Source organism: Mus caroli, chromosome 8 (assembly GCF_900094665.2).
Source record: "Mus caroli chromosome 8, CAROLI_EIJ_v1.1, whole genome shotgun sequence".
Taxonomy (NCBI): domain Eukaryota; kingdom Metazoa; phylum Chordata; class Mammalia; order Rodentia; family Muridae; genus Mus; species Mus caroli.
Genome location: NC_034577.1, coordinates 70844306 through 70867001, shown reverse-complemented (window position 1 = coordinate 70867001; position 22696 = coordinate 70844306). Strand labels below are relative to the sequence as shown.

The 22696-nt window shown below is 42.7% G+C and overlaps 1 protein-coding gene and 1 long non-coding RNA gene across 3 annotated transcripts in view; one reads left to right on the top strand and one right to left on the bottom strand.

Moving 5' to 3' along the window:
* Positions 1 to 214: 214 nt before the first annotated feature.
* LOC110300791 lies at positions 215 to 14038 on the bottom strand. Its single transcript, XR_002378628.1, has 3 exons — positions 13625 to 14038; positions 12306 to 12345; positions 215 to 3579 (listed from the first exon to the last, which is right to left on the bottom strand). It is a non-coding gene; the product is annotated as an uncharacterized LOC110300791 (long non-coding RNA).
* A 118-nt stretch (positions 14039 to 14156) lies between these two features.
* Mmaa (metabolism of cobalamin associated A) overlaps positions 14157 to 22696 on the top strand; it is a 28321-nt gene continuing 19781 nt past the window's right edge. Inside the window, exon 1 of one of the 2 annotated variants that reach the window (XM_021170543.2) lies at positions 14157 to 14202. The gene's annotated coding sequence lies outside the window, so the exon portion shown is untranslated. The remainder of the gene's footprint in view (positions 14203 to 22696) is intronic. The other variant, XM_029480901.1, reaches the window with a different exon arrangement.

Below are 22696 nucleotides of genomic sequence, written 5' to 3'. Positions count from 1 at the left end.
CCCTTTAGAACTGGGCTGGCCATGCTTCTTTATCTGGGTGATCATTAACTCTGTTCTTCAGTGGGTTTTCCCTTCATTAATAAGATCCACCATTTTGAGACCATACCTCTGAAAAAATTAAGTATCCATGTATCTTTAAGTAAAGATATTCACTCTTGTCTTCTAAGCTATTCTCAAGATATCCATGCCTTTGGTTTCTTTTTTAATATTTAATTTGAGGTGCTGGGATCAAGCCCAGGGCCTCTCACATACTAGTACTTTGCCACAACGCTCTACTCCTAGCCCCCCAACAATTTGAATTTCTCCCTAGGCCCAAACCCTCTGCTCTTCAGGAGTTTCAAGTTAGTGGCTCACTTGACATGGATTTTAAGCGAACCCGTTGTTTCGCCAGCAGGGAGGCCTTCTGAACTCTCTCGACTCAGGTGTGCCTTAGCTTAAGTCCAGGGAAGGTGCCGGTCTGCTGAGTCTTTTGGGTGGCCTTGAAGCAGAAAGCAAAGATGAATGTCACTGAGGAGGGGTTGGGGGAGAAGCCATGGGACAAAGGCAAAGGCTGGATCTGTCTCTTATGATCAACCTTTCTCCCTGCCTGGGAAGCCATGTTCCTCCAGCAGGAGGAGGCCCTCTGTTTCTCTGGATCAACCAGGGTTTTTTGACATGTGAACACAGTTGCAAATGGAGTTGAAGTGTACATGAAAGTATTTAGACAGCATGTTCCTTAGAAAATGGCTTTCTCTGAGGATCTCAGTTCAGAGGCCCAGTTCCTCGGTATGCCTGGGAAAGAGCCGGGCACAAAAAGCCTGCTGTTACACACCTGTAGGTGTCAGTTACGTTTCTGTTGCTGTGACAAAACATCATGGCTTTCCAGACAGGAGAGCAGTCCACTGCACAGCGCAGTGTGCAGTAAGGTCATTGTACAGAAGTACATGTGGGTGCTAGCAGCTGTCTCAAAAGCGAGTCCACAGCCAGCTTCCAGGAGCTTCAGCTTGCACTGCAGGGTCATCCCTCCTCTCCCACCTGCCCCATCTGCTCTCACGTCCTACGTTCTGCGGAAATGATGCTCTCTACTGAGAACGTCCAGAGCTGGCCTCCACAGAGCAGCTCCTGATGTTTTGGCACTCCCAGGAGTAACAAATTAGGACATATGTAAGTTCAGTTGTGTTATAATTTTAAAAATACGAATAAGACAGCCCTTACTGAAATATGCATAACAAAGTATATTGTTTTACCCACTCTTTAAGGATATACTTCAGGGGCATTTAGGCTTATATCGTCATTGCCAGCATCCACATTTACAATTTTCACATTATTCCAGAAGACACTGTGGACCTGTTAACTCTTCAGGACTGTCTCCTCAGCCCCCCTTCTGTTTCTCTCTCTCCATGAATTTACCACGTAAGCACCTCATATAAAACAAATCAGGCAATATGGATTTGTCCTTTTGTTCTTGGCTTAATTCACTTTTCATAATTTCCCCAGTGTTCCTTTAAAACATAACATTTTTTATTCACAATAATTGTGATGAATGTAATCATTCATAAGTCACTGTAATTTCACACACAGGACTCATGATCCTGTGTGTAATCTTCCCGCAGAGATTTTGTAACAATGTAAAAGATGAAGAGCTTGAGGCAGACACTGTGCTCGCCAGGGTCCTTTCTTTTCTGATACTATAGCTGATAAAAGAGAGAGCCCTGATCACAGCTGTTAGTCATCCTGATTGGAAAGATTGTGCCAAACCTCTGCTGTCTCCAAACACATGGTTCCAACATGACCTCAGAGTATATGTTAGGATTTTTCTTCCTGTCAAGATAGGGAGCAGTTGGAAAGAGGGCTCAGCAGTTAAGATCGCTTGTTACACGATCTCAAGTTTGAATCCCACAGACACTTTACACCCTCAGACTGATCCATTAAGGGGCTGGAGACTGGGGGATTGCTGGGACTTGCTGCCTTCTAGCCTAACCAAGAAAACCAAGAGCCTTGGATTGAGGGACAGACCCTGGCTCAGAGGAATAAGACAGTGATGGAGAAGGAGACAGGATGCTCTCTTCTGGCCTCCATGCATGCACAGGTGTACATACCTGTACATATGCACATAAAGAAACAAGTGAACAAATCAGAGCCCATGATGCTTCGTTCCCTGGGGATGGTGACAAACAGAGTCCTACTCTGCTTCCATCTGGCTCTACAAGTGTTTCTTCAGGTGGGAGAACATTATCTTGATTTCCTTTCCTTTATCTGATTTGTTTCCATTTTTATTTTAACGTGAATATACATACCTGTATCTCATCTCTGGTGAATGGAAAAAGGTAAAAAGTGTGGAAATCAAATTTGTTAAGATTTATGTCGTGGTTTTGCTTTCATATGAAATTCCAGTAATTGGGGCTGGAGAGATGGCTCAGCGATTAAGAACACTGGCTGCTCCTCCACAGGACTGGGGTTCAATTCCCACAACCCACATGGAAGCTTACTCCAGTTCCAGAGCACCCACAGAGACGTGCATGCAGGCAAAAAGTGTCTATAAATAAATCTTAAAATAAAAAAATCTTTAAAAAACTTCTAGTAACAACAGCCAGGAATATGACAAAGCTTACACTCTGACATGGAGGCAGGGATGCACCACTGGATAAATCTGTCTTTCTGAAAGGGAGAGAGGGAGAGATGGCGGTGGCGTGGTAAAAAGGTTTTGCCCCACCCCTGGTTTCCAAGCTGAAATCAAATGCTTCTCATGCTAGCAAGCAGCCTTCTACTAAGGCTCCTGTTGGCTGCACTTTCCTCTCAAAAACCACGCAGAAGAGACAGACCCATCTGGCAACAGCTTGAGAGCACAGAGCACTTTCACAAAGCTGTTCTCTGGGGATAAAAACACGGATGAAGGAGCAGCTGTCCATGTCTTGCCTTCATGTGAACCCTCAGCCATTGATATTGTCTTGCTCTTCCCCTAAAGCTCAGCCTTAGTGGTAACTGGCCTGTAGAATGACAGAACAGGCTGTGCCCCAGGCTTTCTGACCACACCCACTAGTCTCTGTGATTGGGCCAAGCAGGAATCCTTCCTGGAGGTCTTATGTTGGAGGTATATCCCAAGGGGCCAGGAACTGAGTCTGTATTGCAGTAGTACATTGATCCCCAGGCAGTAGCTCCAGGGCCCACCTCAGAGGCCAGCCAGCATCCCACAGGAGAGAGCTGGCTTCTTCCCAATCAGCTATTTGAGTCAATGTACAAGAAGGATATATTTTGGAAATAGTTCACCAGTTATCCCTACGGAAAAAGTAATGATTTAAGGTACCAGGTAGGAAACTGGATATTTCAAGGCTTACAATAAACCGCTTTTGAGAAATTGACTCATATTCTCAAAAGCTGTCAAGATAGATGAGAAAACCCTGGGACAATTGAGCGTGCAGCTTTTGATTCCTTTATCAATACACTTGCTTGGGCACCAAAAGGCAGGCAGGCTAGTACAGCCAATGCGGTTCTTTTAATTAAACCAACAAGCATTTCTCATTTATTCTACAAGCTGAAATCATGCCTGAGATCAAAGAAGGAACAGTCAGCAGTCCAGTCTTGTCCCCTTTTCTTGTGAAACTGAAAAGAAACAAAACAAGACGTTTGTGTTAGCTCTAAAGGGTGCGAGGTATATTTATCACAGGCCGTTGAATAATAGACACAAGACACCAAAGCTCATCTTTCCAAGGTCAGCAAAAATGTACAAAGAATTGGCTAAAAATTGAATTATTCTTCAGGGTAACAGCTCAGGCTATTAATGTATTCTTTTAAAAATGAATTACCTTATTTGAAATTAGAGCCCATCACTAGATATGATTTTTGTTTGTCTGTTTGTCTGCCCTGTCCTACAACTCACTATGTAGACCAGGCTGGCCTTGAAGTGACAGAGATCCACCTGCCTCTGAGTGCTGAGATTAAAAGCATGTGCCACCACCAGCAGGCTATCTCTTTCCTTTTTGAGTAGAACTCTGAGTAGATAGATATAAGGTGTGTGCTCCGCTCCACATTATGCCCACTCCTTTATATTTACCTGCTAGTATCTCTGTTCTGAATAATCTCCTCTTGTCTGTCTTCAAACATTGTAATTCCCCTTCAGTTGTTTCCTGTATGTTAGCAAATCCGAGACTTGCATTTTCATTGCTGTTTTGCATTTCAAGAAGTTTTGTTCAGTTCTTAAAGCCGTGCTAGTTTCATTGGAATATGTCTTAGGTTAGGTTTTGCTGTTTGATATTCCCAGGTCTAATTCGCCATAACTTGTTCCCTGTGCCTTGCTTACCCTATTGGCTGCTTTTGGATTTCTCTTTGCAAATTGTTTCTGAAAACCCCTAAGGCCCCAAGCAGAACTGTGTCTTCTGTCTGGCGCAGTCACTCCACTCCCTTCTCCCTTTAGGCTTTGTTTGGCATCCCTCATGGTGTCACTGGGTCCTTACTGCTTTAAAGAGTTTGTGTGACGTGCTACTTACTAATCATTTATAAGTCTGCCCGTCATCCCACCCCCACCATGGGAATGACTGATTAGAATAACTTAGTCTGCCATATTGTTAAAATGGTAATATCCTTTACAATTAAAAAGTACAATTTTTGTCCCCTTTCTCATTCTTCAAGCATCAGCACTTTGTGGTAGTATTGGGTATGTTGGGGAGTAGCAGGTAGTATATTAGGTAGTATTGGGTATATTAGGGAGTAGCAGGTAGTATTGGGGGAGGGTGCTTCCCCCAGGATGCATCGTATTAGCTTTCTTCTGAAGGTACGGCTCTTAAGTCTACTTTTGAACTAGTGGCTTTTATTTAACATGTTTTATGTTTTCATTGTTGTTGTTCTTTTTGTTTTTGTTTTTGTTTTTTTTCTGAGACAGGGTTTCTCTGTGTACCCCTGACTGTCCTGGAACTCACTCTGTAAAACAGGCTAGCCTTGAACTCACAGAGATCTGATTGCCTCTGCCTCCTGAGTGCTGGGAGTAAAGGCTTCCATCACCACTGCCTGGCCATTGTTGTTGTTCTTAAGCACAGCCTATTGCATACACCAGGCATATCCCATACGTTGTCATCTGTCTTTCACTTGAGAACCCTCATGCTCATGGAAACACACACACACACACACAATTTAACAGTAGTCCTTCCTAGGAGTAATACCTATATAAACATACCTAAATGTAAAGATGTTTCCCATAACATCACTTTAGCACACTTAATATTTTTAGTAATGTACTTAAAGAGTCAAATATAGTGTTGCGGTAAGATGTTCCCTCCCTCTCAGGTGTTTACTCCCTTTCTCCTGTCCAATGCTGAACACAGGTTACTTGGTTTTCTGTGTTGGATCCTCCACGAAGAATCAAGGTGTCTGTCTGTCATGCGTTTGGTGGCCACTTGTGTCATTATTCTTGGGGAATTTCGTTATTTTCCCCCACTTACAAACAAATCATAAAGTGAGTTGAAGTAAATGTAAAGGTGTTTTGTATTTGGGCACAGAACAGATTTACAAACTGGGAGACAGGTGCAGACAAGTATTTCATCTGGGGGAAGGAAGTGCAGGGCTTTAAAGAGAAAGGGGGCAATAGAGGGGATGTCACTTGTTTTGAACGGTTTATACAATTTAGACCAGTTTGGAACACATTTAGCTTGGCACTAGAAGGCTGCAGTGGTGCTGAGGTGTGTATAGCTGGCTTCTGGGGACGGTAGGGGAGTATGTGGAGGCAGTGAGTCTCATTCAGCACATCTGTGGAGGCCTCAGGACTGCACACTGCTGCTATAGTCTCTGGGCACATGCTCCTCAGTGTCTGCATCCAAGTCGCTGGCTCAGGGATTTGTTTCTGTGAGGCAAACTGCTGTCTCTCAGGTGCGATTTCACTTTCTTCTCTCTTCACCAAACTGGGGCCATTTAAATTTCTCTCTCTTATTCCTACTCTACTTCCTTTCTTTCCTCCTTCCTTAATCATTGTGTTGATAAGATTGTTACAAAATATAAGAGCAAAAAAACAATTCTTAAAGAAAACTGGAAACAGTATAAGATTAAGAGGGGATATTCATATTATAACTCTAAGGGCCAAAAAGCCACTGCTAATAATTTTGCTTGTTTGCATCAAACATTTTTTCTACAGATGTTTCAACAAGTGAATACAAGCTTTTTCTTTGGTGTGCACATGCAGATGAGTGCAGATGTGATTCAAGTGTGCATCTGTGAAGGTGCACACTCTGAAGGCCAGAGGCTGGCAGCTGGTTCTATCACACTCCACCTCCATTTTTTGAGACAGGATCTTTTCACTTAACAGGGCTTGCATGTCTGGCTACACTGGCTGGCCAGAGAACTCCAGGGATCTGTCTCTGTGCCCTCAGCCTAGGAGTTATAATAGATGCATGAGGCTGAGCCTGGCCTTTTAAAAACTATTAGACTTATTCACTGTATTTTACATGTAGGTGTTCGGCCTGCATATATGCATCTTCCTGTGGTCTATGTAGTGCCCACAGAGGTCAGAAAAGGACAGATCCTGTGGAACTGGAGTTATGGTTGTAAACCACAGAATGGGTGTTGAGAATTAAACCTAGGCATTCTGCAAGTGCAACAAGCGCCTTAGCTATGAGTGGTCTCTCCAGCCTTTGCCTGACTTTTCAGTAGGTTCTGGGGCTCACATTCAGGTCTGCATGCTGGCACAGGAAGTTCTGTACTCACAAAGCCCACCAACCCCCAGCCGGAAGAAGATTTTAATGTTTAAACTTCCCACTGTTAATGTCACAGACATTTTCCACTGTCCAAAAGGACTCACAGAATCACGTTTAAATGCATTCTATCATTTGCTTGATATTGCTTTAATGTTGTACTATAAATTTCAATGATTTTATGTCACTATAAAGTGTCATTGAGTTTTCTTAATTGCCAGTGGATTTTTAGCTTTGGGGTGAATATATGCACCATCTGATATGAGTTTCTGATTCAGTAAGTCTAGGGTAGAGCCAAGAAGTATGCACACTTGACAACTTCAGGTAATGTTGGTTCTGCTGATCCAAAAATGATAATTAAGTTATATTGCCACACTGTAATAACAAAGGAGTGGTTTCAGCAGTCTGTAAAAGGCGCTAGTCATTTCTCCAAGGTCTGTGCTATCTTTGATTTTTCAGGAAGAAACATAATGCTCTTCCTGGTAAGAAGAGGAAATGGCCATGCCTGGGATGGGCTTCTGCCCCCTTTGCTCAGTGTGGAATCTTACTGCCTGGCACCACGTCACCATCAGCTGGCCTCACTTTGTTTTTAAAGTCACCTGCTGTCATTTAGTTCACTTCCTTCACTGCTTTCCTTCCTGCAGAAACTCTTCGACCTCTGTCCTACATACCTTCTGATTACAGAGGTTCATGCCTTACCTCTGTATTTTTTAATTCCTCTTACCCCTATGCATAGTTGTAATCTTTTCATTCCTTACATTTAAAAAGGTTGCTTTAGCCTACAGTCTTTTGTGGACCCTCTTTTTAAAATTATATTTTAAAACCTTTAATTAACTTCTATTGACATATTTAGCCCTATTGTAGTATCAATAGCAGCATGTGGATAATCTCACTGACCCCATCATGTGGAAATTTTGAGTAACATTGGAAAATTTGCCAATCAGGTGCTAGCATAGTCCATGACACCTCATGTTGAAGTTGCATGGTTAGGGGATCAACATAGCTTTGTTATACTCTAGTAAACCCACTGCCGATAGGGTGTAGCATCATCAAGTACGGGATAATGGAGTCGGCATGAGCCTGGCCTTGTTACACCAAGGCATCAGTGCTGATCTTATGGACAGAAGCGTCTGCATGTAACATATGGACCCTGGGAGCATCTACTTCATAGGGATCCTGGTAGGAACACTCAGTAGTATGATACAGTGAGGACAGGGGCTAGCCTACAACAGTCCTCAGCTGGGGAGTTGTAAACTGTCATGTCTGGCTTCCCTTCGTGGTGAGACTCACAATGGAAAGACTTCCAGAAAAGAAGACATCCCCAGAGAGTATCGAAAACTGTCGGCAACAGCATAACTATTCTCAAAACCATCAGAAGTCAGCATAGAGTTAAAATAGTGTAAAACATAGAAGCAGAAAGAACGTCCTTAGAAGGGAAGGAAACGTGGGGAGCCGCTCAGAACACTATTTGCAAGTAAGTTTTAGGGCGGAGGAAATGGCTCAAGAGTGGTTAGAAGTGCTGGCTGCTCTTCCAGAGGATCTAGGTTCAATTCCCACTATCCATGTAGTACCTCACTCATAACTGTCACAAATCTATTTACATGGAATCTGCACCCTCTTCTGACTTCTGAAGGCTCTACACACACACACACACACACACACACACACACACTTTTAAAAGTGAAGTTTGAACAGTAATCTTGCTAAATAAAGCATGATTGACAGTCAAAAAAAAAAAAAAAAAAAAGCCCTGAGAGGCAGAACGTCAAACCTTTTCAAGAATCACCTTCAAAAGTACTTTCAAAGTACTTTTTAATATTAAAAATTATTTATAGTTCCAAATCTTTTAAAAAAATCTACTAAACCAGAGCTTGTACCTTCATAAACCCTTGGAAGAGATACAGTTAGCACAAAAGCTAGATGCTGCAATTTTTTCTTAATAATGAATTTCAAGTATTTTGTTGGAATAATAGGATGAGAGACATAGTTGGCCCAGGAAATCCTAGGGCCGTCCCTCCTTGAAGCCTTGCCTGTCTATAAACAGAACGAGTCATCTTGTCAACCAGAAGCTTAGTTTGCAAAAGGTAGCTTCCTCAGAGTCAGCATTCCGCAAATAATTTTTGTTACACCATCAGGTGCATGTAATTTATATCTTGTCTACTTATTAAATTCATCAAAACAGATTTTCCGTTTTGTCAACTAAAGCCATCAGGGGGAAGGGATGCAAGGAAGAATTTTGTGACTTTTAAATATGCTGTAATTCTACTTCTGGTATAATATTTAGAGGGAAAACAGCCAGCTTCGGGTGTTTCTAGACTACTGGCCCAGGGCAGAACCAGGTTAGTGCAATTGTTTGGAAACTGGAACTAAAGACCCCACACTCATTTCCCGTGTGCATCCTCTGGCGGAGAACGGACCTGGGTGTCAGTCTGAACTTCTGAGGCCAACAATCTGGAATGTGCTCATCACTATGTTTATTAAATGTTTTCATTTAAGCATTTGGGTAGTTTCAGAATACAGCTCCTATCTTTCATTAAAAAGCATTTTAAAGTATTTTTGCTACTGTTTAAAATTTTCATATTAAAATCGCTGCTTGCTAGCATGTTGAAATACTTTTATACACAGTTTATACCTATGACCTAGCATTAATTCCAGCAGAATTATGAGACTGTACAAACAGGGGCACCTTTAACTCTCTTCTAATTTTTGTCTCTGGAAGACTTGTGAGACCCTGGAACAAAGCCCAACAGCAGTTGTGTAAGGAGATGGCCTCATTTCATTCAGGCCTAGGACAGATTCATCAATAAGTATGCTGGTGGCCCCTGGCCATTCACAGGTATGTAATACCCCCCCCACACCCGTTTTAGTTGTTTTCATGATGGGTTAGAAATGCAGAGTGGGTTCATTATTGCTGGGGTGTCTGTCTTTCTGTCTCTGACTGGACTTCAGCTGGCCTAGGCAGGCTTTGAGTTTGTGATCCTACCTTAGCCTCCAGAGAAGCTTGAATTACAGGCCTGTGCCATCAGGCGTTTGATTTATTTATGTTGGGTGAAAGTTACATTCTGGAATAAACCCCATTTGACGGTTGTGTTCTTTTCTTATTTTGCTGTGACAATCTGCTGGTATTTTGTACAAGGATTCTCCATCTGCATCTCCAATGCTGCTTGCTGATGACTGCTTCTAACACCTCAGGTTTTATAAGATTATGCTGTCATTACTCCTTCATTCTCCCAGTTTATGTATAACTAACATCACATGGTCTTTATATGTTTACATATTTCATCAGTGAAACCATCTGAGTCTAGAGGGTTTTTGTAAAATATTTTTAAATTATTAACTCAACATTTCTATTTCCTCTTCAGAGAGTTTTGGTTTAGAATGAATTTATTCATTTATTGTGATCTGACTTTATTGGTCTAAGTTAATTTGTACTATTCTTCTTTTACAGTTTTAACTAGCAATTGTCAACCTTAGAATCAGTAATCTTTGAGGTCAGAGAAGCTGAGGGACATGTCTGTGTGCATGGCAGGATGCTTACCTGTCTCCCTGGCTTTACCCGCTCCATTAGTAACACCACCTCTGATTGTGACAACCAAATATGTCCCAGGCACTGCCATCATGCCCTGGCCCTGGATCCACCAAAGCTTCCTGCCTTACGCCCATAGAGAAGTGATCAGTTCCCCCAGATATGGTGAATTTCTCTCTTTATCCTTATTCCTCTAGGAATTTCTCCAGAATTTTACAATGCACAAAAGGTAGACACTAACCTGTCCCAGGCCCCACAGTTAGCTGGCCCTGTCTTAGATGCTTTAACTTTTTCCCTCGACTTTTTCAATAAAGGCTTAAAATACATGTTTGTCTATAAGAATATTTGAGCTACACTGCATGTATTCCTAGCTAATGCTGATGGATATTAATGTATTGATGGTTATGGACAGTGTGTTCAACTACGGCAATACCATGGGAATGTACGTAACACACATGTCAATCTTTTAAGCTTAGACAGCAAGCACAATGACATTAGTCTTAGAAAAACTGCAGACAGACATTAGAAAATAAGTCACAAACCAACATGACTCATAAATGCAGCAAAAGTTCCACACAAAATGCCTTAACACAGTTAGTTGAAAGGAAAAGATAAAATGAGAAAGAATATTAACAATAAAATTTAGCTATGCAATTTAAGTATGTTTCCCCAACCAGGCGACATGCTGATACACTCCCAGGTGGGCAGCTTCCAGATTCTTTCTGCTCTTCTCCCCAAGAAAGGTCAGCTGGCCACATCCAACACATTAACCAGGCTGGGGACCAGGGTGAAGTCACTGCCCTGTGCTAAGCACTCATCTGCTGCCACCTGCTGGGAGGCAGCACTGGGCTTCCAGCATCCTTAAAAGGTTTCACAAGGATGACCTTGGATGTACATTGTTGTCTATTCCATAAAAAATGACCAGAAAAAAAATGCCTTTGGGCCTGAAAGAAATGAGCGATTTTAGGATAAATTAGCTGCAGAGAAGATGTGAGCTGAATACAACACGGAGATGCATTCTTTTCCTTCCACAGAAACTAGATGGCATATTTGCACTTCCCATGAAGTGGCTTACAATGCCGTGTCTTAAAATGCTGCACCTCAAAAGTACCGATCAAGTGTTTACTTAAAGGTAACTATTGGTAACTAGCCATTTGATGTGGGCTAACGGAGAGATGAAGTGGGCAAGACAAATATACAGAAACGTAGGAAAACCGTCAATTCAAAGAATATAGCAATGGTTGCTGGAGGCAGAGTAATGTCCCTTAAGGCCATCACATTCTTATTTGAACCCAGGAGAGGTGTAGCCCTGACTTTGAGTGGAGACTGCTGGGGTGGATTTGAGGCTGTTTGGGACTGTTGCTTCCCCCCACTGGCTTCTCTCTCTCTCTCTCTCTCTCTCTCTCTCTCTCTTTTTATAGGAGATAGTTTTAACCATCTTATAATTCTGTCTCTTATTCCAATGACTATTTTTGTACTTTGGGAGCAGAGAATTTATTTTCTAGTCACTTAGGTCCAGATGGGAAATAATTTTGCCCTGGATAGAAACCCAGATTCTCACCCGTATCGAATTTAGAAATTTTACACGATTTAATCTTTTGAGACTTAGGAGAGATGTTGTAATGCTTTGAAACTATGCGGTTCCTCTGGGAACAAGGACTGAATGGATTTTGCATAAGAACATTATGAATCTTTGAGGGCCAGAGGTGTGGTAGGGAAAGCTTCCCCCTAATACAGATTTCCACACTTTCATCACCAGAGCCTGTGAATATATTTTCTTATAAAATGCAAAGGAACTTGGGAGCTATGATTAAGGACCTTGCTATGGTGAGATTATCCTAAGTGGGCCCAATTTTGTCACACCAATCCTAAAAACTAAAGACCCCTTTACTGATGCTACTGCCTTTGAAAGGGGAAGAAAGGGGCTACAGACCAAGGCACCTCAGGGGCTTGTAGAAGCTAGAAAGAACAAACTAACACTCTTTTCTCTGAGATTCTAGAAAGGAATGAAGTCCACTGACAAGCTGACCTCAGCACAGGGGGTTACATTTCTGTTCTTTTAAATTGCTAAGTTTGTACCAATTTTTACGGCAGTAATAGAAAACAAATAGGATGACTGCACTTACTATGTTCATGCATTACAATAAGAGATTCCCATGTAATTCTCTTGAAGGAAACAAAAGCATATCTGATTAGTATCTATATTCTGACCCTCTGTTGCCTAGCTGATGTGATTTCCCAATTCTCCAAGGCTTATAGCACCTGCTCTGGCTCCCTGTTCTTTAAACACATTAAAGATGGAAATAGGTTATATGCAAATATGATGCCATGCTGTAAAGGGACTGAGCATGCCAGCCTCAGGCATTCCAGGAGCCTGAACAGTATCTGGCAGCTACTCAAATTTGTTGAAATGAAAATTTAAAAAGTCACAACTCACAGATTACAGACTCACAAGTCTTTTTTTTTTTTTTTTTTTTTTTGGTTTTTCGAGACAGGGTTTCTCTGTATAGCCCTGGCTGTCCTGGAACTCACTTTGTAGACCAGGCTGGCCTTGAACTCAGAAATCCGCCTGCCTCTGCCTCCCGAGTGCTGGGATTAAAGACGTGCGCCACCACGCCCAGCGAGACTCACAAGTCTTATACATACCATGGCACACAGCGCTGAGCAGTAACCAAAAGATTATATGCATTACGTTGGTTGGTGAATTCTCAAGCCTTAATATATGGACTTAAATATGATACTTGTAATAACGAGGTCATTTCCAAACCTTTCCCAGTGCTCTTAGACATGGTGCAGCATTTGTTAAGGTCAGATTGTAAGAAAACTACTGTATCATGAATTTTGTATTTCTTATATGTGAATGTGAATGTTTTAATAATTGCTAGATACAAAGTTTCGCTGGTTTTTAACTTTCAAAAATATTTTTATGTATCTGCAAGTAGGAATGTGCTCTACATGTGTGCCTGGTGTTCTCAGAGGCCAGAGGAGGGCAGTGATTTCTTTGGAACTGGATGGCTGTGAACCTCCCTGTGGGCACTGGGAACCCAATCTGGCTCCTTTGAAGAGCAGCCAATATGTTCTTATGTTAATGTTAATCGCTGAGCCATAGCTCCAGTCCCAACAACTTTGCTTTTAAACATTTAAAACTTACGGTGGACGAGTTAAAGGAGTACTTACGGCTGCTGTTTAAGCTGCCTGGTTTTAACATACTATCGTACCTTTCTCTGCCTCCACATACTTTCCTTCTGGACTGCCTGAAATTTGTAGGTCTCATGACTTCAGTAATTTTTTTTTTTAATTAGCTAGTGTGGCGCGGTGGGGCCCACCTTTAACCCCAGCATTTGTGAGGCAGAGCCAGGTAGTATGTAAACCAGCATGGTTTTAGGGAGTTCCAGGACGGCCAGAGAGACCTTGTCTCAAAAACACAAACAAAAAAATTAATTACCATTCAGCCCCAGTGCAAGGTAGAACCGGAGAGCCTGCCCACGCCAGGCGAACCTCCCCGGGCACTGCTGAGGTGGTGAGCACAGGCCTCTGGATGTGGGGCATGTTAACGAAGTATTACTACGAGTGCCATCAGTTTTAAAGAAAGTGGGCCCTTGAGCCACCAGAACTGCCCTTGTTCAGCCGTGCATTTCGACTGGGGCGGGAGCGGCTACTCCAACAGGTGGCAACGTGCTCTGCAAAGTTTGTCTACGTCGCCCTCAGGGACCCGTCTCACGTTTCCAGGCGCGGAAGGAGTGGGCCTGGGCACCGCGGCCCCTAAGGGTTGGGCCGGGCCAGCCGAAGCCAGGACGCATTCCAGGGGGGAAAAGCTGAGCCCAGCGCGGCCCTCACCACCCACTTCCCGCCCAAGCACATCCCGCCACCCGCGCCTGCGCCCGCCGCGGGACCGCCTTCGCTCAGCGACTGCGCCTGCGCGGGGCGTCGCGTTACGCCTGCGTGCCGCCGGCAGCGGAAGGAGCGAGCAGGGCGGGAGCAGTGGGCGGAAGGGGCGGTGCTCTGCTGCGCGGCCTCGCGAGGGTGAGTGTGGGGCCCGGTGCGCGCTGAGGCCAGGAGTCGGGGCCGCGGTGCGTCCTCCGCCCGGGGTCAGCCCCGCTGTCGGGGGCGCCCCCTGGAGGCTCGCGGGGGGCAGCCGAGGAGGATGTGGCTGAGTCGGGGGCGGGGTGGATGTGGTGGGGCCTGCAGGAAAGACTGGAAGGGACTGCGCGCTTTTTCCTTACATAAGAAAGGCGTCGCAGTCGCTGCTGTCAGGTTCTCGTGGGCCGGTTTGTGAGCTCGTCTCCGGCAGCGTGGAAGGAGCCGGGCCCGGAGCCTGTTCAGTGCTAAGGAGCTCCGCCTGCAGAAGGGAGCAGCAGACACCTCAGAGGGGAAGGAATACTGATTTGCAGGATATAAAGCAGGGGCCAGACGGGGAGTCACAAAGCGGTGTCTGGGTTGCCAAACACCGTCGCGACCGCGCCGGTGGCGTTCCACAGAAGACATGCCAACGTCAGATATGTTTCTCATTTGAAAAACGAAGGAGAGCCTAAGAAAAGGGGTTCTTACTGTCGATTTTCTCAACAGTTCCCTTGCATATATTTTGGAGAACAAAGAGACTATAAAAAGTGGCTAAGCTAGTAGAAAACCAATTTCCAGGAGAAACAAAACGTTTGGGGGGGGGTGTCATCTACAATGTCTAGAAAGTTCTTTGACGAAGTAAATATGTTCAAGGAAATAGTATTTTTATTAGGATGGTTCTTTTAAGGCTTTGTTTCCTATTAGAGACTATAAACATGGAAAGTTATATAATCATGAGGAACATAAATGGTGATTACAAAATGTGAGGGTGTCATAAGAATATATTTGGAATGGATGGAGCAAATGAATGGTTGGAATTTGCCCCAGCTGATTGGTGTCATGTGGGAAAAGCAGACATTTAGTCTTGCTGTATGTAAGAAAGGTGATGAACATTGCTTTAAAATCATTCATTGCCACGGGTCTTCTACAGAGATCTGATTTTTCTGGAATAAGGAACAAGTTATCTATATTTTTATGTGATCCTCCCGTTGGTTTTAATGTGATTGGTGTTCGGGTGAGTTAACAAGCACCCTCTGTGAGCCAGGTATCACCTAAGTTAGTATTCAGAATAATTTGATTTAGAGAAGAAAAGATTTCCCCAAAGCCAGGATCACCAGGAGAGGATTTAAGCAGAGGAGAAATGTTGTAGAAGAGGAAAGATGAGACCAGTTAAATCTGGAAGGTGGGGAATTGAATAAGTACTAGGTTTGGAAGACCAAGTCTCCTTAGAGGAGGTCTGAAAGGAGAGTATGAGAAAATTGTGCAGCAGAAACAGACTATTGGACTTGGTTCTAGGGCATCAGTGTCACACAGAAGGCTTAAGAATGCATGCAGTGGGGGCCCACTCCCCTAGTCAGAATGCCTGGAGTGGGGCCTGAGAGTTCCCTCTCACAGGTACTTCTGGTCTGGTTTGGGAGATCGCTGTTCTAGGATGTGGAGGAATTTGAACCGAAGAAGCTAGATTCATGTTCCAAGATGGATCTTACTGAGCAGTCCAAGGGCACTGGAGAAAGGGTGGAGAAGGGCAGTGTTTCTTGATCAGCACGCACTTGGCACCAGGTCCTGCCCGAGTGCACGGCCATTATTCACACTTGCTGTTCCCCTTGCCTGTTTACATTTGCACAGGAAGAGCCTGAGACCATAAGAGGGCTCAGTTACCAGTGCTAGTCTCACTAACGCTGCAGGTTTCCAGAGCAATGAATAACAACATTTAATGGTGAGAGGCTCCCAGCACAAATTGACCTCAGAGTAGAAATTTGGACATACGACTCTTTCTGGAAATAGTGAAAGATAAAGTAGACAGGAACCTCAGAGAAGCCCTCCCCAGGCAGTGAGTATGTTCTGTATTACCCTCACTTATCAGTGACTGCCTTAACCACTCTGTAAAACCATTTTAAAAATTGAAAGGGGGAGGTGAAGCTTTGAGCAGGGGTGGAGATGATAAGCAGGTTAGTGGTATCTGACAACATAGTTTCTAAATCAAAATCAGTTACACACCGGTTGATTGTGTGGCCTATGTGTATTGTACTATATCATAGACACTGATTGGGTTTAAAATGCCTTTTCTTGTCATGGTAATTACTAACATTAAGAATATTCACTTGCTCAGTTCCAAAACAAATATTCCAAGTCAGGCCCTGCTGCTGAGCAAACTCCCAATGCAGAAAAATGGGTATGGATCAGACTTTTAAAGGAAAAACACACATTTACAAGTGTTCTGCTTCCAAAATATCAATTAGCAGTCTGTGTAATGGAGTTATGGACTAACGTAAAATTATTGCTATATCCTTTGATTCTGCAAATGGTGAGCTATAGATACAGAGCACCCATGTTTTATAGAAGACTGCCATCTTAAAAGTTACCACTGTACATTGTGATGAGGGCTGTCAGAGAGGCCAGGGGAGTAATCACACTATGGTTCCTAAAGGATGAAGAGGGTTTTGTGAGATAATGAGAAAGAGCACATCCCACATGGAAAGACTATGGTGACAGCCACTTTGGGAAAGAGCGTAGCTGCCTCTGGGGTCTGTGTACACACAGAATGGAGACAGCAGGAAAGCAAACGTTGAGGAGGAGGGGGTGGCAAGAATTCATGGAGGAATATTAAGGTATTTATGTCATCACTGCTTGCCTGGATTGTAAACTTGATGCCACCAGGAGTCATGTCTGGCCCATATGCCAGTACATTCCAAGGTCTAGCCCAGGGCCCTGCATATGGTAGCTTCTGCATAAGTGTTTATTGACTGTGCCATTGCACATTCATAGAAGAAAACATTTTTATTTTTAAGGTAAGGCAGGGGGAGCCTTGAAGGTAGGTTTGAAGGAGAGTATATGAGCATGAGATGCCTGATAGCGTGGAGGATGAGTAGAGAATGTGTGAGAGGTGGCTGTAGTAGACTGTGGGCTTCCAGACTTCACAGTGTACTCATTGCAGGCTGTGTTAGAAAACCAGAAGAGACAGTGCTAGGGAGGATTATCTATAAAAGGGATAAATGTTATCCAGTGACATTTGTGTTTCATGCATTCGTGCATGTGTATTGTAAATATATGTCTTATAGCATACACAGCTTGAAGCCTACAACATTAGAGAGATGTGGATAATGGAGAAGAAAGAATAAGTGAGTCACTTTTGGGAAAAGTAGATGTGAACTTAAAATGTTATTATCTGTGTAACTCTCTCAGGGGAAGTATGATTAAATTTTGTTCCTGTAACAAAGCATAGGTTTATTTTGGTTCAGTTTTGGAGACTTTAATTCATGGCCCTGTTGGCCTTGTGGTAGCACAGTGATTGTGGTGGAAGTATGTGGCAGAGGAGCTACCTGCCTCATGGAGCCAGCAATGAAGGAAAGAAGGGGCTGGGATTCTGATATCCCTGTTAGGAGATCCCCATGGCACAGCTTCTGAGAGGTCCCACTTCCTTAAGGCTCTACTGCTCCTAAGAGCACCAAGGGCTTAGCACCAAGCCTCTCACACATGGACCTTTAGTACTTTTAAGATCCAAAACATAGCAAGAAGTATTAACAGCTTATTTCAGTATTTATGTCTACTTAGTATTTTTCACTGTATATTAAAACTCTGGCACCCTGGTTTATTAGGTATGACAGTACTTTGTAGTAAGCAACTAAACGTTGTAAATACCACAGAATTCTGATTTGAAAAGTGCTTAGTCTACAGATTGAAGGATGAAGCCTTCTGTCAAAAATCATGACAATAAACTGAACAGTTGGTATGATGAACGGCTCCTTTCTTTGGCTCCTTTGGCAAAGGTGCTTCGTTACAGGAGCGCGCGAGAGCGAGAAGCCCTTCTTCCTACTTAGACCATTTTGTCAGTATGATGGACAGAATCTGCTAGGATGTCAATAAAATTACAAACTTATCTTTCTGTCCTGCCTGTGACATGTATAGTAAAGATAAAAAGTTTCTCATTAGGCTAAGTTATATTTGCTTTTAAGAAATGTAGTGTCCCCTTTAAATCAGTTTAATTAAATAACGGGGTTATGTGGATTTATTGGGTGTGACTTTTCTGTGAAATGAAGAGCATTTTAAAATGCTTAAAATTTAGTCTGTTCTGTACCTAACTCATGATTGGGAAATCATGCTGACTTTCTAAATTTGGCAAAAGTAAAAAACAAATTGTAAACAATGAACATCCAGATGTAACTATGATAGACCCAAATGTGGAGGCTGTGTAACTTTCTCTTGAGGTCTTAGCGTACAGATCTGTGTTTATAAAATCCCACCACTAGTTGTGAGGCCTTGAGGCCTCCACCTCACAGTGCTGAGCTTCTTCACTATACAGCGGGGTTCCTTTGTTGTAGGATTAGTTAGGAAAGTACACATAGAACCTCATCGTACTGCACATGAAGTGAAGCAGAGCTGTTGCTGTCTGCCGTTCACATAGTCCCAAGAGATGGGGTGCACAGGGTGGGCTGAGGGGAGATCAGCCCTTAAACAGTCTGGAAGGTGTCAGAAGAATCTGGATAATTTTGTTAGTTTACTGGGAGCAGGTAAAATGATGCCGTTAGTTATTTTTTAGTTCTTGTTTCTCACTTCAAGGACTTTTAAGCCCTGTCTGGGTATGAAAGAACTGCCTCCAGAGCAAACTTTACGCTGATCAGATAGTTAGCACAGGATTGTCTAAGAACGCCTGCTATTAATTGCCATAGTACATTGCATGCATGACATTCTCAGTGAATAAAAATACTATCTTACGATTGTTTTTATTTATGTTAAAGGAAGCTACACTGTCTTTATTAGACGGTTTTTATCCATCTTGTTTAGAGAATTTGCTTGTACTATGAATAGACACTTCGATCTGGTAAAGTTCTTGTTGTGGGTTTCGTTCTTTCCATATTTATATATTTCTTCTCTGGAAGCTTGGTTAGATGTCAAAGATGTCTCCATTGACAGTAGGTGCTTGGAAGAGCAGAATGTGTTTGTAAAGGTTCTCTACTCACACAGACTTTATTGCCAGTCAAGCTCTTCCCCATAGGCTGAGTTCCACAGTTCCACTGATGAGTCTAAAGAACCGTTTTTGAAAGTTGGCCATGTGCCAGGCCCTGCTCTTGAGTCTGAGGAGGTAAAGACTACATGCTGCCCTTTCTCTGGGAGGACCATCAGCTGACCAAGGAGTGATGAGACCTGGTTAATAGATTTCAAGACAAAGCAACAAATACTGTGTTGCAGATATGAACAGAAAGTTGTGGAACTAGCATGGTTGACAAGCATGGCTGACGAGCACTTTTAACTGCCTGGGAGGGTCTGAAGGAATGCTGGGTGAAGCAAGGGTGCTGTCAGTCAGTCAAAATAAAAATTCTGGCAGTGGCCCATTGGGTAACACCTTTCAGGGTGTGGTTGCACGTCCAAATCTGATTCTGATAAAAATAATGGCTAAAACACTAGCCACCCTTTCACCTTGCATGTAGTTCCTTTTACTAGTTTCTTTTTTGGAAGATATGCTAATATTATGTCTAATTTGGAAGTTGACATGCACACATATTGAATGTAACACTGAAGGTTACAATAAATAGTAAAAGACTCATCAAGTTGATTCCTGGGTTAGGAAGAGATCTAAATGAGGAATGAAGGGTCATAGGTTATGGCAAAGATAATTAAATCATGAGTGGTTACTAGACATTTCTCATTTAAAAAAATCTAAATTCCAATCTTTAAAAAGGATTTAGTGGTTGCTATAGCAACTGTATTAGTTTCCCATTGGTGGTGTTAGTGTATAGCAAATTATCACACATTTATTTTCTTAATAATTAACTGATTTATGGGGGAGGGCACACATGTCAAGTCAGGCATGTGGAGGTCAGAGAGCAACTTAGTAGAGATGGCTCTCTCCATCAACTTTTACTTGGGTTCTGGGAATCAAAGACAGGTGATGAGGCTTGCCTGCTAAGCACCTGGACCTGCTGTAGTATTTGGCTGGCCCAACACTTTTATTGTCTTAGAGTTTAGTCAGTCATGCCTGACACAGATTGAAGTAGCTAAAAATCATGGTGTTGATGGCCTTTATGCCACCCTCTTTTCAGTGACTCCTGCTTCTGGTTTTCTCAGCCTCTCCTCCAGTCAGTCAGCATTCACAGGTTGTCTCACTCTGTTTACTCCAACCTCAGAGAGCTGACTGGGCCTCCTGATGTCCAGCTGTTCTTTTTTCTGCCTTTCTCCTCACTTTAAAGGTCCTGGTGATGCCACGGAGTCAACTCAGATAAATGGACTAATCTTTTTCTTCACTAGCACCCTGAATTCTATGAACGTATTTCAGTTCCCCTTTGTAAAGTAATATATGTTCTGAGAGTTGAGGGATTCAGACACATGGGCACTGTCAGAGATGCCATTCTTATACACTATAACATTACGCTGCTTTTTAACAATATGGTCTGCCAAAACCAGATTAGAAGCGCCACGATAACCCTGATGTAAGGGAAGTTTTATTTTGAAAAATGCTTTCAACTTCAATCCCTAATCAGTTTTTGGTTGGTTGGTTGGTTGGCTTGTTTTTTGTTGTTGTTGTTGTTTTTTGTTTTTTATTTATTTATGTATTTATTTATTTATTTATTTATTTATTTTGGTGTTTTGAGACAGGGTTTCTCTGTATAGTCCTTGCTGTCCTGGAACTCACTTTATAGACCATTCTGGCCTCGAACTCAGAAATCCACCTGCCTCTGCCTCCCAAGTGCTGGGATTAAAGGCGTGCGCCACCACTGCCCGGCTTCTAATCAGTTTTAAAACAAGCTTGTATCTCATGGATTTAAACAACATGTAAACATTGGAGATATCCAAATTATGTCTGAGCTCTGATTTTAGCACCAAACTTAAGACTGAGATGCATCTGCTATCTCAGTTGGATATCCAGTGGGCTTTCTTAAAAATTAAATCTGGAGATGGGAGATGGCTTAGACGCTAAAGCATTTGCCATCCAAGTGTGAGGGCTGGAGTTCAGATCCTCAGCTTCCACATAAACACCTCTCAGGCATGGTGACAAGGCTGCATTTTCAGCACACTAAGGCCCATGGAGGGATCCCCAAATTGAGGTAGCTAACTAGACTAGCCAAATGGTGAACAAAGTTCAAATTAGAGACCTTACCTCAGTCTACAAGGTGGAGAGCAATCAAAAACAACATTTGACAACCCTCACCCTCCACACATGACATATACATGTCTGACCATACCGATGCACACAAACATGTCCCCCAACATATAGAATACTAAAAATAAAAATTGAAGTCATTTTATCTATCTACCTATCATATCTACCAACCCACCCACCCTCCTTCCCATCCTATCTATCTATCTATCTATCTATCTATCTATCTATCAGCTATCTTCTGGTCATAGCTCAAACCTTACCTCCCATTCTTCAGCTTCCTGTGGCTCAGGGTAGACCTTTACCTGAGCTTTAACATCTGCATTGCACATCTGGTATGAGAACAGCTCCTTCAGAGTTCACATGGAGTTTGAGCATCACCTGTACTTGGTCCAGGCCACCATCTCCTTGGCAGTTACAGTAATTCCTGCACTGTTTGCTCATCTTGTTCTACATATCACTCCCTGCTACCTACTTGGGAATTTTACATGAAATAGCCAGAAGTCCTAAAAATAAAGCAAAGCTAAACAAAAACAACAACAAAAAGAAACCAAACAGTAATGAGCTGGAGAGATGGCTCAGCAATTAAGAACACTGGCTGCTCTTGGAGAGGTGCTAAGTTCAATTTCCAGCACCCACATGGTGGCTCACAACCATCTGTCATGGCTTCTGATTCCCTCTTCTGTGATCATGAAAACAAAGCACTCTTATACATAGGATAGATAAATAAATAAATAAATATGCATAATAAATTCTTTGTCCTGGCTTCCCATCTCACGCATTTAGTACACTCATCTGTCTGTAAAGCCTGTGTTCATCCTGTCTTTGACTGTCTCTCCTGTACTTTTCCCTGTAGCTCATTCAGATCCAGCCACAGTGACTGACAGACTGACAGACAGTACATTGATTTTCTCCTAAGAACATAAACTCCATGATGGCAGTAACACTTTTTGTTGCTGCTGTATTCTCAGAGCCAGACTAATGCATGACACATACTAAATGCTCAAACAGTTATTGAATGGATGCTTTATAATCTTGGTTTGGGGTTCCCCTCTCCCCTTACTCACGGTAAGACCTTTTAATGCAAAAGGACATATTTTACATAGTTCTAATTTGCTTTCAGACAGCATGTGAGAAGTAAGTTCAGATCAGCTATATCTTGTCTCTGGTTGTTTTAAAGTAACTACCGCATACCTGACGTGTCAGCTTTATGGAGTCTAACGTGCAGGACATTCTTTAATCTGGCTTCTGTTTTCTTTTTTTTTTTTTTTTTTAAACTTTTTTTTATTTATTTATTTTTTTAATATTTTTATTACATATTTTCCTCAATTACGTTTCCAATGCTATCCCAAAAGTCCCCCATAG